The sequence below is a fragment of the Schistocerca americana genome, chromosome 2 (genome assembly GCF_021461395.2).
Source record: "Schistocerca americana isolate TAMUIC-IGC-003095 chromosome 2, iqSchAmer2.1, whole genome shotgun sequence".
NCBI lineage: Eukaryota > Metazoa > Arthropoda > Insecta > Orthoptera > Acrididae > Schistocerca > Schistocerca americana.
Window position 1 is genome coordinate 259725018 of NC_060120.1, and position 13658 is coordinate 259738675.

Here is a 13658-nt window from a genome sequence, read left to right on the forward strand (position 1 = left end):
TTTCTGTATGATCTGTTAAATTTTTGCACGCTCCTACGAAAACACCCTGTATATGGTTTTTTTTCCACTCCGTCTTCAGGCCACGAGTGGCGTACCGGGACCATCCGACCGCCGTGTCATCCTCAGTGGAAGATGCGGATAGGAGGGGCGTGGGGTCAGCACATCGCTCTCCCGGTCATTATGATGGTATTCTTGACCGAAGCCACTACTATTCGGCCGAGTAGCTCCTCAATTGGCATCACGAGGCTGAGTGCACCCCGAAAAATGGCAACAGCGCAAGGCAGCCTGGATGGTCACCCATCCAAGTGCCAACCACGCCCGACAGCGCTTAACTTCGGTGATCTCACGGGAACCGGTGTATCCACTGCGGCAAGGCCGTTGCCTGTATATTTTAAAACATATATTGTTGTTTTAAGAGTTGTGGTCCAGTTAAAGCTGCTAGGTTGAGTTAGGCAATGGGTCACATGATCAAGTTTTTAAAAAGTCTGGCAGAGCTTTTACTGCTTTTTTTGGTAAGGATGGTCTGTTGGTAAGGTTGTGTGGCCAGAGGACGGTGTGGGGTCAGCGTTACACGGGACTTAAAAATATTTCGATGTGATCCAGATCGCGACTTAGGAACATTTCGTTGTGCATCAATTTGGGACTTAGAAATATTTTACAACTCTGAACGTCAGTGTGCGTAGACTTCTAGTTGGTCTATCAGCGAGAGAACATAACTGCCCCGGCGAATTTTTTAATCGGTAGAAATCATGTAGCTCACGAGGAGTTACTGAACGGAAATGAGGAAACAAGAAATTTGTGGCACAACTTTATTCTCAAAAATGAGATCGACAGGAAGTGCAAAATGGCTAAGCAGGGATGGCTAGAGGACAAATGTATGGATGTAGAGGCTTATCTCACTAGGGGTAAGATAGATACTGCCTACAGGAAAATTAAAGAGACCTTTGGAGATAAGAGAACCACTTGTATGAACATCAAGAGCGCAGATGGAAACCCAGTTCTAAGCAAAGAAGGGAAAGCAGAAAGGTGGAAGGAGTATATAGAGGGTCTATACAAGGGCGATGTACTTGAGGACAATATTATGGAAATGGAAGAAGATGTAGATGAAGATGAAATGGGAGATACGATACTGCGTGAAGAGTTAGACAGAGCACTGAAAGACCTGAGTCGAAACAAGGCCCCCGGAGTAGACAACATTCCATTGGAACTACTGACGGCCTTGGGAGAGCCAGTCCTGACAAAACTCTACCATCTGGTGAGCAAGATGTATGAAACAGGCGAAATACCCTCAGACTTCAAGAAGAATATAATAATTCCAATCCCAAAGAAAGCAGGTGTTGACAGACGTGAGAATTACCGAACAATCAGTTTAATAAGCCACAGCTGCAAAATACTAACACGAATTCTTTACAGACGAATGGAAAAACTAGTAGAAGCCGACCTCGGGGAAGATCAGTTTGGATTCCGTAGAAATACTGGAACACGTGAGGCAATACTGACCTTACGACTTATCTTAGAAGAAAGGTTAAGGAAAGGCAAACCTACGTTTCTAGCATTTGTTGACTTAGAGAAAGCTTTTGAGAATGTTGACTGGAATACTCTCTTTCAAATTCTAAAGGTGGCAGGGGTAAAATACAGGGAGCGAAAGGCTATTTACAATTTGTACAGAAACCAGATGGCAGTTATAAGAGTCGAGGGACATGAAAGGGAAGCAGTGGTTGGGAAGGGAGTAAGACAGGGTTGTAGCCTCTCCCCGATGTTATTCAATCTGTATATTGAGCAAGCAGTAAAGGAAACAAAAGAAAAATTCGGAGTAGGTATTAAAATCCATGGAGAAGAAATAAAAACTTTGAGGTTCGCCGATGACATTGTAATTCTGTCAGAGACAGCAAAGGACTTGGAAGAGCAGTTGAACGGAATGGATGGTGTCTTGAAGGGAGGATATAAGATGAACATCAACAAAAGCAAAACGAGGATAATGGAATGTAGTCGAATTAAGTCGGGTGATGTTGAGGGTATTAGATTAGCAAATGAGACACTTAAAGTAGTAAAGGAGTTTTGCTATTTGGGGAGCAAAATAACTGATGATGGTCGAAGTAGAGAGGATATAAAATGTAGACTGGCGATGGCAAGGAAAGCGTTTCTGAAGAAGAGAAATTTGTTAACATCGAGTATAGATTTAAGTGTCAGGAAGTCATTTCTGAAAGTATTTGTATGGAGTGTAGCCATGTATGGAAGTGAAACATGGACGGTAAACAGTTTGGACAAGAAGAGAATAGAAGCTTTCGAAATGTGGTGCTACAGAAGAATGCTGAAGATTAGATGGGTAGATCACATAACTAATGAGGAGGTACTGAATAGGATTGGGGAGAAGAGGAGTTTGTGGCACAACTTGACCAGAAGAAGGGATCGGTTGGTAGGACATGTTCTGAGGCATCAAGGGATCATCAATTTAGTATTGGAGGGTAGCGTGGAGAGTAAAAATCGTAGAGGGAGACCAAGAGATGAATACACTAAGCAGATTCAGAAGGATGTAGGTTGCAGTAGGTACTGGGAGATGAAGAAGCTTGCACAGGATAGAGTAGCATGGAGAGCTGCATCAAACCAGTCTCAGGACTGAAGACTACAACAACAACAACAACTTTATTAAAACAAGGGATCGGTTGACAGGACACATTACGAGACATCTAGGACTCGCTATTTTAGTGCTGGAGGGAAACGTGTGGGGGGGGGGGGGGGGGTAAAAATCGCAGAGGGAGACCAATAGATGAATAACTATTCAGATTCAGAAGCGTGTAGGTTGCAGTAGTTCTTCAGAGATGGAGAGGCTTGCACAGGATAGAGTATAGCATGGAGAGCTACATCAAAACAGTCTTTGGACTGAAGAGCACACCAACGTAGAGACTTGTACTGACCTATTCAGCTTTAAGATTTTGTTGCAGTTTAAGTGATTTAATTCACATTTACATGCCTTACTGGTTGAAATGGCTCTAAGCCATCTGACGGCATCAGTCCCCTAGACTTAGAACTACTTAAACCTAACTAACCTAAGGACATCACACACATCCATGTCCGAGGAGGAATCCGAACCTGCCGCCGTAGCAGCAGCGCAGTTCCGAACTGAAACGCCTAGAACCGCTCGGCCACTGCGGCCGGCTACATGCCTTAGTTTAGTTAGCTCTATGTTCAATAGCTCATTTGAACGATTATTTTTCTTCGAAATGATGTGGAACGAGTCAGTCAGTATATGTAGACATGATTAATGGTAACATTAATAAACATTATTTTTAGACCTACTCATGACACTGCCCTCGTTTGTTTGTATTGGATGCCTGCTTTTAAGCAGAAATTCGTCAGCGTAGTAGCAGATGTCCAGAAGAAATGATTTTAAATTAGAGTCAAAACTTGCTTGGCTGCCTTTCAGACATTGTATGTTATTAGGCAAATGATCAAAAATTTAACAATGGGAAATAGAGGTCTTTCCCTCTCCCTCCCCTCTAGTGTTGTAGGTGTGCATCTTAATGTTCTTCTCAAAGTGTGATGAATTATTTATGACGAATTTCATTAGCTAATATACATTTTCTGAAGACACAGATGAAATGCCTAGCTCCTTCAAGAGTCACCTACGTGATGCCCAAAGGTGAACACCAAATACTATTGTAATTTCTCGATTTTGTGCAATCAATACTTTCTTTATAAGTGATGAGTTGCCTCAATAAATTATTCCGTGGACATTACTGAGTGGGAATATGCAAAATACGTCAGGAGGTTGGTACATTTCTTTCCAGGATTAACAACTATACGAAGAGCAAAAGTAGCTGAACTTAATTGTTTGAGAAGCTCAGCAATATGCTTCCCTCAGTTCAGGTTGTCATCAGTACGTACACCGAAAAATTTGAAGCATTCCACCCTATTTACTGATTCCTGCTCATGTGCTACATCAGTTGTTGGTACGACTGATTGTTGTACAGAACTGAATGTAACATTTAGGGAGAGTCTATTTTCAGAGAACCATTTAATAATACCAATTCTTTTGTTGCTTTCTCCCTAACGTGGTTTGTTATAACGCTAGTTTTGTCTGCAAAAAAGTACCAATTTTGCTTGTCGAATGTTTACAGCTGTCACTGCTTATGAACGCTCTGCTGGCACTGTAAAGTTAAAGGTTTTGAATTCTGTATATATATTTTTTTCAGTAACTACCCATGTGAGGCCACTACTCGGCGCAGATTGAGTGTGATTCGGATAGGCACACGATTTTAACTGATCCTTTGGTTGTGAGTCATGTTACTCTCTCACGGGATCGCATCCTGAGTATTTCCCCCTTTATAATTCACGGCTATTTATTAATTTGTGTATGAGGCGGCAGAGGGCTGGATGGGGAGGGAAAGGTACTGGGACCACCAATAAACTATATTTAGGCAACAACCACAATCTTTACAATGATAAAAACACACTAACATGGAGATGATAGCGAGCAAAGAAAAGCTGAAGGTAAAAAACGCAGCACAAGTAGTAAACAATGATTTAGGTTAAAAAACGACCAAATAAAAAGACTTCAGGCCAGAGCACAAGTGTCTTGCACAACGAAGTCAAGATCTTGAATTGCTGCAGATACAAAAAATGAAATCTGCGGCTTCGTTCATAGAGAGAAAGAAGACAAATTTGTCAATTACAAAATTGACCTAAGGCCAAATAAAGGGTAAATTTCATCAGTAAGTCAAGAACCTTTGTTACAGACAGATACAGCACAAGCTCCAAACGAAGTGAAATAAGTCCTATAAAAAAAGGCGTATCAGAGTGAGGTAAGCTGTGCAATGAAGATACAAAGAACAATTACGGACTACAAACGTAGATACTAGAACTAAAATTATAGCGGAAAGATACCTTTAACTCTTACTAACAAGGAGCTTCGACTGTTTTTTTTTTTTAAATTCATGTACTGAATTAACGACTGGTGGCATATAACGAGCTTTATAATTGGTGAACGTGCTTCAGGATTTGCCTGAAATCTGCTGAATGCACAATAGGTTCTTGCGGCAAAATGTCCAAGCAAACGATAGCATGAAATTATACTAAAGGACGCCTTTAAATGGCGTTTCTTAGATTTGCATGAAGCTTTAAAGAAACCTTTTAAAATAAACCACATAAAAATTGAACAAGTGAAATATTGCCGGCCGGTGTCACCGAGCGGTTCTAGGCGCTTCAGTCTGGAACCGCGCGACCGCAACAGTCGCAGGTGCGAATCCTGCCTAGGGCATGGATGTGTGTGATGTCCTTAGGTTAGTTAGGTTTAAGTAGTTCTAAGTTCTAGGGGGCTGATGGCCTCAGATGTTAAGTCCCATAGTGCTCAGAGCCATTCGAACCATTTGAACCAGGGCTAGTTATAACACCTAGAAGCGTTTTAATCATAACTGACAAATAATAAAGAGACTGAGGACTATTACCCGACCACGATATTATTGTTCTTGGCCTTCCGTGGTCGTTATAGGAAGCACGCGCTGACTTTACAGTAAACAAGTGCAGTGGTGACTGAGGAAAGCGCATGGCACTGTGAACGATATCAAGACAGTTGTGCATATACTAAGAAGTGGCTGAGCGTGTCCTCTTGAAATATCACGATAAAAACTCATGGTAAGTCGACCGAAGCATTCTCAATGTACTTAGCTGCCCAAATGTCTTGCCAAAATTTATCTTTTTATATGGACGTATTACAGGATCTACCAACGGCCTTGCCGCAGTGGTAACACGAGTTCCCATCTTATCACCGAAGTTAAGCGCTGTCGGGCTTCATTAGCACTTGGATGCGTGACCGTCTGGGTCTGCCGAGCGCTGTTCGCAAGCGGGGAGCACTCAGCCCTTGTGAGGCAGATTGAGGAGCTACTTGAATGTGAAGTAGCGGCTCCGGGCACGAAAACTGAGAACGACCGGGAGAGCGGTGTGCTGACCACATGCCACTCCTTATCCGCATCCAGTGGCGCCTATCAGCTGAGGATAACACGACGTCCGGTCGGTACCATTGGGCCTTCCGAGGCCTGTCCGAACGGAGTTTGTTACAAAATCTATTTAGTTACTGTACAGAGAAGCCCTCGATAGTTAAGCATTAGATCCATACATAGAGAGAAGTAAACACAAATTTAAAGCAGTTGCGTAAAATAAGTTTAACAAGCACTTAAAGCACTAGCTAAATAAACGGAATGAACACTATTTCCATAGAATGCAAGACACTACAGGCAGGCAAATTATAGGTAACCTAAACAGTAGGTGCCAAACAAAAAACTAAACATCTTAAAAATGCCGACAAACATGAGACAAAGAACATGTCAGGTAATCTTCAAAATAACGGAACAGAAAGCGCCTCTTAAACACACCGCAAGAGAGCCACTCTGCTCAGTAACAGATAACAAATCTGTAACTTGATCTACTGTCACCACAGTTAGTATCAAGCCACAAACGAGCGCCTTTACCTCGCAACATCAGACCGGAGTAATGGCAGCAATATGAAATTGGTGCAGAGGGAACCAGGATGCGTTATGAAGCACAAACTAAACGCCTGTTACCAAAAGATCCCATCATAGTGAACAGTATGGGCAAGTGACAGTTCCCTAAGCGGACTCGCTTCCTTCAACGCTTGGGTGAAGGACAGAAGTTCCCAACCGGCGTGGTGGCGCAGGTAGCTCTCCAGCAATGTTCGGCCAACGCGGAGCGCTCACGCGTCCTCCTCCTTAGCCGCGCACTACTGCAGCGAAGTCTCCTCTGGTCTCCCAGCAACGGGTCAGAGGCACACCTAACACAGATACTAACGATACTACTCTCTCGCGCGAGGCACAGTTTATATAGTTCACTAATGTGCCTGTGCTAAATTAAAGTGCCTTATGACTGATCCATGTTTGTAAGGGCTTAAAGCAACAGTACACGAGTGAACATCTCTTATTCAGATAAGCCACATTCACTTTTAATGTCGTGTAATTGTCCTCTGCCGGTTAGGTAGGAACGAATTAATGCTGATGTGCAATTAATTTCTCGTCTTGAATTTGTTACCAATCCCCCAGTGACTTTACACACTTGGGGTCTCTGAGCCCACAATGCCATACAACCCTTTCTATTCTTTGTAAATTAATGTAAAACAACGATAAGGGTAGAACTCACTTAGGACAATAAGTTATTTAGGCGCCAACTCCGTCGAGGGTCAATCATTTTCCTGTTCAATAATGATCTGGCACGTAGCAAAAATTGAATTAGAAAAAAATGTGTTCGCTACTTTTGTAAAGATAACTCAACACATACATGACTATTTTCATCAGTAGCTGAACTCGAGGAATGTAGGAAGAGGGCAAGCAACAAAACTCTCCAATAACCATTCCAACTACGAAGAGAATCCAGAAAGTAAGTTCCGACGACTTACAAAGAAAACGTAAACGTCAATAAGTAAGAAGTATTTATTGCAGTAATTACATAGATACACTGGCTACTTCTCAACATAGTCACCACCATTGTTCAGACATTTATCGTAACGGTCATAGAAGTCTGCCGCCAACGTGCGGAGGCACGAAGTCACTTTAGACTGCATCTCTGCGTTGTTGCGGAAACGTTTTCCTGCCAGGAAACGCTTCATGAGACGATAAAGATGAAGGTCCCTTGGGGCTAGGTTGGGGCTGTAAGGTGGGTATTCGAAAATATTCTACCCCACTGATTCAACACATTTCGTGTTGCGTTGGTTATATGTGGTCTTGCGTTGTTATGCAGAAGTGAAATGTCTCTTCTCAAGATCCGCATATCTCTTGTTGCAAATCGCCTTCCTCAGATTTTTCGGTGTCTGGCAATGCCGCACAGCATTTATGGTCTGCCCTCGAGGTAAAAACTCGCACAGGAGTTGATGAGACGGAAAAGATGAAGGTCACTTGGAGCGAGGTTGCGCCTATAGGGTGGATCTCCCGTTCAGTCTGATTCAACACATTTCGTGAGCCGTTGACTATATGTGGTCTTGTACAGTCATGCACAGGCATAATGCCTCTTGTCAACGTCCTCAAGGCTCTTGTTATGGATCGCCCTCCTCGAATTTTCCAATGTCTCACAGTACCGATCGGCATTTATAGTCTGTCCATGCAGTAAAAGTTGGCACAGAATGCTACATCGATCCCAGAAGACACACATAATCTTTTTGAGAAACCGCCTGCTTGAATTTGGTCTTCACAGGCGAACCGCTATGCCACCAGGGCATGGGTTGTTGTTTCGTTTCTGGTGTGGCATCCGACTCCCACGTTTTATCCCTAGTGACGACGTGGTCGAGAAACTTGCCACCTTTCTCTGCATACCACTGAAGGAATGTCAATGCTTCGATCAAATACTTGGATCTGTGTTCAGCTGTCCGTTGTCTCCGCAACCATCTTGCACACACTTCATGAAAACCAAGGTCCTGGGAGACAGTTTCGTGTAGCAGTGAGGGGGAACTGATGAGAGAGTTCTGAAATTGTGAAGCGCCGGTTCTGAAAAACTTCTTGCTGCAATCTTTCTATCACTTCTGATGCCACCAGAGACGGTCGGCCAGTATGATCTCCGTAGTAAATACTGGTTCGCCCTTCAGTGAATTGCCTGCGCATTCGTCTGACCATTCCCTTTCGCTTTTAATGCCGTGTCGATACACGTTGCACATTTGGCGATGGATCTCTGCTGGACATTGCTACTGACCGTGCAAAAATCGGACAACTGCTGAAACTCGCAGTTGGCGAGACACATTGTCAGAGCAGCCATTTTATCCTAGCGCTGTGCGGTAACCATTGCCATTACAAGACTGAAACTGCACTGCATTATTCCCGTATACCTCCTCTCTACTCCTGGGCATGCGAATTCCTATCCAACCACTCGTGCCATTTCTGGACGCGGTCGAAACTTATTTTCTGGATAAACCTCGTATGTCTTAAGAAAATAAGATAGCCAAAACTTTTTTAGAGCATTTATTATTCAGCGAAGTATTTTCCAATATTTTTCTGTCTCCAGCTACACCAGAGAGCCAAAACATAATGACCACTTTTGTCTGGCGGCCTGGACAGCGGCACGATAACGAAAGTGTGTTAGTGGAGCAGATATGAATTGGGACTCGTTCTGACGACGGTATGGTCCGGGAATGGGGAAATGCGTTGACGTATGCTACTTTGACAAAGGAAGGACTGTTATGGCCCAGGGCCAGGGTACGAGCATCTTGGAAACGGCTTGGCTGTTCGCGGTGGAACCACGCCTGGGCGACAACGTGTTGGACATCCACGCATCATCACAAAACGTGGAGCTTGTAGGTTTGCCCGATCTGTGAAGCAGAGTAGACGGTGATCTGTGGTGCATCTGACAATGCTGTTGCAGGCACCAGTGTTTCTGACCACACTGTTCAGTGCACATTGTTGAACATGGTGTTCCGCAGCAAACGGCCGCTACGTGTTCCCATGTTGACCCAAGGATATCATCAATTGCGACTCCATTGGGCACAGTACCATCGAGATATGACCGTGGAACTTTGTTTCCTGGTTGAATGGATCACGTTTCTGTTACACCAGGATCATAAACGCATCAGGATACGAGTTTGCAGTCATCCAGGCAACAGCTGCTCGAAACATGCACTACGCGGCGGAGGACGGCCGATGGTGGACGTGTTATGCTATGGGGGATATTCACCCAGGCTTCGGGGCCCAAGTTAGTAGCCCAAGGCCACATGACAACTGCGGACTACACGACGGTTATTGCAGACCACCTGCGTCCCTTCATGCTTGATGCCTTCCTCAACAGCGACTACATCTTCCAGCAGGAAAACAGCCCTCCTGACAAGGTCAGAATCGTGCTACATTGGTTGAACGAGCATGATAGTGAACTCATATTGATGTCTTAGCCATCAAATTCGCCTGATCTCAACCCGATGGAATACCACTGCGATGCTAACTGACGCTAGTTTTGCGCCCAGTAATCATCAGTCCGTAATTTACAGGAATTACGTGAGCTGTGCAAAGACACCTGGTACGCCATACCTCTGGAAACCTACCATGGTATGTCGAGCTCATGCCACGCAGAGTCGCTGAGTGCGTTCCCAAGTTCGACCAACAAACCATTAAGCACATGGTTATAATGTTTTGCCTCATCAGTGTGTGTGTTTGTGTGTGTGTGTGTGTGTGTGTGTGTGTGTGTGGTTGTGTCCTGCAATTCGGTGGTCAAGCAGCACTTTAAAAAAAAGTTATTTACATTAATTTGATATTGTAAACAGATAGAAGGGGCAGCGTACACGATATAGTTATGCATATTCAGTTATATATACGAGGGTTGGAACTTAAATAGTGGCAACTATTTATTCACAACCGTTACAAAAGAGTTACATGTTTGCAACTGTTACTGTCCTCAAAGTAGTCACCAGCGTTGTGCAGAACCCGTTGCCAGCGATGTGGAAGGCGTAGTATACAGTTAGCAAAGCCTGTTCTGTTGATCGTGAGCATGGAGCGGTCTACTACCTGTCGAATCTCTGGAACAGTTCTGAAGCCAATGCCACGAAGTGGTTCCTTCATCTTCGGAATCAAGTTTAAGTCACAAGGACTTAAGTCCGGGAAGTATGGTGGATGGTACAGTACTTTCCAGTCTCATCAACCGAACTGAGAAGCCACAGCTTGCGCTGTATGCGCACGCGCATTGTCGTGCAAAATGATGGGTGGGTTGCACAGAAAGTGTCGCCGCTTCTTTCGCAAAGCTAGTTGCAGGTGATGCTCAAAAACGAACAGTAATACGACTGAAGTCCTTGTGACTTTGATTTGATTCCGAAGATGAAGGAACCACATCGTGGCATTCGCTTCAGAACTGTTCCAGAGATTCGACAGGCAATAGACCGCTCCATTCGCACCATCAACAGAACAGGCTCTGCTCTGCTAACGACACTACGCCTTCCACATCGCTGGCAACGGGTTCTACACAACGCTGGTGACTACTTTGAAGGACAGTAACAGGTACAAACATGTAACTCTTTTGTATCGGTTGTAAATAAATAGTTGTCACTATTTAAGTTCCAACCTCGCTTGCATATATACTGAAGAACCAAAGAAACTGGTACACCTGCCTAATATCGTGTAGGACCCCCGCGAGCACGCACGTGTGCCGCAACACGACGTGGCGTGGACTCGACTGATGTCTGAAGTAGTGCTGGAGAGAACCGACACCATGAATCCTGCAGGGCTGTCCATAAATCCGTAAGAGTACGAGGGTGTGGAGATCTCTTCTGCACAGCACGTTGCATGTTCAATAATGTTCATCTCTGGGGAGTTTGGTGGGCAGCGGAAGTGTTTAAAGTCAGAAGAGCATTCCTGGAGCTACTCTGTAGCAATTATGGACGTGTGGGGTATCGCATTGTCCTGCTGGAATTGCTCAAGTCCGTCGGAATGCACAATAGATATGAATGTGTAAGTAGGCTGTTTAGGTTTTTGTATTGGTAACGCCACGTAGCGCTCTGTATGAAAATCACTGGCTGTGCTGTGTGCAGTCTGTGGCTAGTTTGCATTATTGTCTGCCATTATAGTGTTGGGCAGCTGGATGTGAACAGCGCGTAGCGTTGCGCAGTTGGAGGTGAGCCGCCAGCAGTGGTGGATGTGGGGAGAGAAATGGCGGAGTTTTGAAATTTGTAAGACTGGATGTCATGAACTGCTATATATATTATGACTTTTGAACAATATTAAGGTAAATACATTGTTTTTTCTCTATCAAAATCTTTCATTTGCTAACTATGCCTATCAGTAGTTAGTGCCTTCAGTAGTTTGAATCTTTTATTTAGCTGGCAATAGTGGCGCTCGCTGTATTGCAGTAGCTTGAGTAATGAAGATTTTTGTGAGGTAAGTGATTTGTGAAAGGTATAGTTTAATGTTAGTCAGAGCCATTCTTTTGTAGGGATTATTGAAAGTCAGATTGCGTTGCGCTAAAAATATTGTGTGTCAGTATAAGCACAGTCATGTATAATTGTTCAAAGGGGACGTTTCGTATGGCGGCCCTTAGCCGAGGATACCTCACTGGAATCTTCTGATTTTTTCTTGTAGTTTGTGTAATTAGTGTAGCTTTTGTTTATTGCGAGCGCGTAATTATAGAGAGAATTTCCTTTGTAGTTGTAGTTTTTCATTGTTGTACACAGTTGTGGCATGCATGTAGATTTGCACCAAGTATTTCGCAGCTGCGCTTGCAATTAACTAGATATTATTTTCAATGCTATGTTAATGTGTTTTGTTATTTTGCTCTTCAAATTGTGCTTTTCTGTGTTTTCGTGTGAAATATTGTGACAATAATGGCGTGTGAAAAACGTAACACTAGGCTTCAAAGTAAACTGAGAAATTACAGTGAAGACGAAAGCAGTGTGTTAGCGCCGCAGAGTAATGAATTAACTAATGTTCAAAGTAGTAACTTGGTAATTGTGCATAGGGAAATGGAGCGGGCTGCAAATAATGGTGTAGGCAATGAAACAATTAGTGAACAGGGAAGCATTATCGATCGATCGGTCGGCAACAGCTCGTCTCAGGAATCCGAAATGACAGAACACAGTATTGCAAATACTGTAGACTCAGGTTTTGGGTCCTCACCGTTTTCTCAAATGAGTCAAGACACATTTTCTGTTTGTCAAAACGTGAATGTTGCCGGTGAAAATGCACTGCCAAAAAGCAAAGAGAAACACATTCCAGACACTAATACATTATTGTTGCAATTAATGCAACAAATGGAACAAAATAAGAGACAAACACAGCAAAAGCTTCAAAAGTTAGACACAATGGAACAACACCAGAGACAAACACAGCAACAATTAGACACAGTGGAACAAAATCTTCGGAAGTTAGACACCACACTTGAACAAACACGTGAAGATTTAACTACTGGGTTACATAACATTGAATCGAAATGTCAAAAAGTCTGTAATGACGTAAAAACACAAATTTGTGAGCATTTCCAACCTATTTTTTCGCGTCATGAAAATGCATTACAGAATCACGAAGCAGCCATAAAAGAACTGCAAACTATTGTTCATGAATATCACGACACCTTGCAAGCTAAAATTGACTCAGTTGCATCTACCGATTCGGTTATGCAACTTGCAAAAACTCAGGAAAACTTAAAGGACACAGTAGATACGATTTCAATACAAATGGACACTCTGAAACTTGGTTCAGAAAAACACGCAGAGGAAATAATTTCACTAACGGATAAAGTAGCCGAACTTTCAGATCAGTTCACTAACTTATCTACAAAGGTAGATGATGATCTGAATGACACAAGACCTGTAGCCTTCGCGGACACTGAAGAGTATGAACAAATTAGAAAATTCAAACAAAATCAAAATCAAATCAATACACAGTACAAAAGAGAAATTCGGGAAGTACAAGATCAGTTGGCACAAGTAATACAAGAATTACATATTTCAGAGGACACTCGCGCTCCAGTACGGGAAGAGGGACATAAAAATACGGAGCAACCACAAAATAATAACACAGGACACTTCGGAAATTATGAAAGAAATTGGCAAGGCGCATTGAATTTTGAGATGGAACCGCCGACACGACGTAACAATGACCGACATGCGACTCGCCGACACGATGATTTTGACTATAAGCTGTTCATTACTACACGTAAATTCAAAACATTTAAGAATTCTGGCAACGACATTCATC

At 43.3% G+C, this 13658-nt stretch overlaps 1 pseudogene; it reads right to left on the bottom strand.

Annotated features, from left to right (window-relative positions):
- Nucleotides 1-265: 265 nt before the first annotated feature.
- LOC124597435 lies at nt 266-383 on the bottom strand (annotated as a pseudogene).
- Between the last annotated feature and the right edge of the window lie 13275 nt (nt 384-13658).